The 1861-nt window shown below is 32.5% G+C and overlaps 1 long non-coding RNA gene across 1 annotated transcript in view; it reads right to left on the reverse strand.

Annotated features, from left to right (window-relative positions):
* Positions 1-251: 251 nt before the first annotated feature.
* The window catches only part of LOC147469935 (uncharacterized), a 9524-nt gene continuing 7914 nt past the window's right edge, over positions 252-1861 (reverse strand). Inside the window, exons 4-6 of the long non-coding RNA XR_015191859.1 lie at positions 1807-1861; positions 1517-1561; positions 252-1347 (exon numbers count right to left, since the gene is read on the reverse strand). The exon at positions 1807-1861 is cut by the window's right edge and continues 71 nt beyond it. This is a non-coding gene — a long non-coding RNA (uncharacterized LOC147469935). The remainder of the gene's footprint in view (positions 1348-1516; positions 1562-1806) is intronic.

Consider the following 1861-nt stretch of genomic DNA (forward strand, 5'->3'; position numbering starts at 1 on the left):
ACTACGTGCGTCACAGAATTTATCATGACATAAAACACCCTTTCATAATTCCCAGAATAAATATGCTTAGCTCTTAATCAAATTTCAGCGCAAAGTATTTACAAAATGGATGTGTGGAAAGTGTAACATCTCCCATGCGAACCCAAATTTGTGATGTAGAGTTAAGTGATGGAAGCATTGATGTAACTTTAAATAATGTAAGTGATGAAGTACCTACAAAGTCTAGGTCGAGTAGAGTTATAGCCAATACAGAATTATAAACTGTGTCCTTTATTTAGTTATGTTTAAACATGTCTCTCTCATAGTAAATAAAAACATAAAATATTGGTGGAACATAGGAGACATCACATATATCAAAGAAAACTCAATCAATAAATGTTTTTATACCTGCCTTAAGCTACTTATTAAGGTATATGCTACTAACAAATAGTTCAAGAATGCAAAAGTCTTAGGAAGTCTTAGTGATCTTTGTATTTTGTGTTTTTCTTGGTCCTTTTATTTCACCAGACTGTGTTTTGTTTTGTTTATTTAGAACTTTTCTATTTAGAGAAATAAATTGATGGAAATGATTTACACTTGTTTCAGTGCAATTAATTAAAATATAATGAAAATAGAAACACCAGATAATGGTGTAACATAAATTAAGATAAGGAATTACTGTATTGTTAATGAAGCAACAAATGTAGTCCTTCAAGTGCAAAACAAAGGATTTGTTATTAAGTGTGATGGAAATTTTTTTTTATTTTTGCATTCTTGAATCATTTAGGCATAGTTCCTATGCCTATTCATGTGTATACAATGTATATAGTATGAATAAACAATTCAAAATCAAAATCAATCACTGAAACAAGTGTAAATAATTTCCATCAATTTATTTCTCTAAATAGAAAAGTTCTAAATAAACAAAACAAAACACAGTCTGGTGAAATAAAAGGACCAAGAAAAACACAAAATACAAAGATCACTAAGACTTCCTACCTATTAAGAAACAAAAACAATATTAAACCCAAAGTAATGCAGCCAAGTTCATTAAGAAAAAAAAATCAAATTACTTAAAACAGCTCCTGGGTAAAACCTTAAACCTCCTAAGGCGTGATCTTATCACCCGGGGAAAACTAAAATATAGGCTTTAAAAGTTTACATCTGAATTATTCCAATGAGTAAGGGACCCTTAAAAAAACTAGCCTAATACGAAAAGAAAGAAAAAGCCAGAGCAGACGAGCGTTGAGGCATGCGGGTTAGACTGGGCGAAGGTCCTCCATGTCCTGTCACTCTGCGCTGGCGGGCTGCAGCGGGATTTCATTTGAGTGGGTGATGAGGGCCCTTCTGCATTATTTCCCGATAAGACTGAAATAAAGAGAAAAATGATTTAGTATGGTTTATGATCGTGATAACAAATGACAGATGTAAGTCTGTATGTATGTGCGTGTGTGTGTGTTTATGTGTGTGTGTTGTGTTGTGTTCATAATCATCTTTTCATATTTCTTTTAAAAATTGAATGATATTTTTCTCTCACCTTGTCGCCTCTTTTGTGGCCCCCTTTCTTATGGCGCGGCGGGGACTGGGGAAAAGTCATTATAATCATAAAAATAAAAGTAATAATAACGATGGTGAAGATAACAGAAATAATAACAATAACAATGCAAAACAAGATAGTTAGTATCATCATTATCATTATTGTCATGATTTTTCACGCTTTTTCAGGTGAAGTTAAGCAAACGTGATGGAAATACAAGCTTCAATTTTATGTCTATCCTTCTGTATATATGCATATAATTATATATAAATATATAATTTTGAACTGACCTTATAATCCTTCTGATAGTCGTCAATATCGCCTTCGGGATCCTCGCTGTCAGGG

The sequence above is a fragment of the Penaeus japonicus genome, unplaced genomic scaffold (genome assembly GCF_977035675.1).
Source record: "Penaeus japonicus unplaced genomic scaffold, GWHDUDI00000001_assembly GWHDUDI00000018, whole genome shotgun sequence".
NCBI classification, from domain to species: domain Eukaryota; kingdom Metazoa; phylum Arthropoda; class Malacostraca; order Decapoda; family Penaeidae; genus Penaeus; species Penaeus japonicus.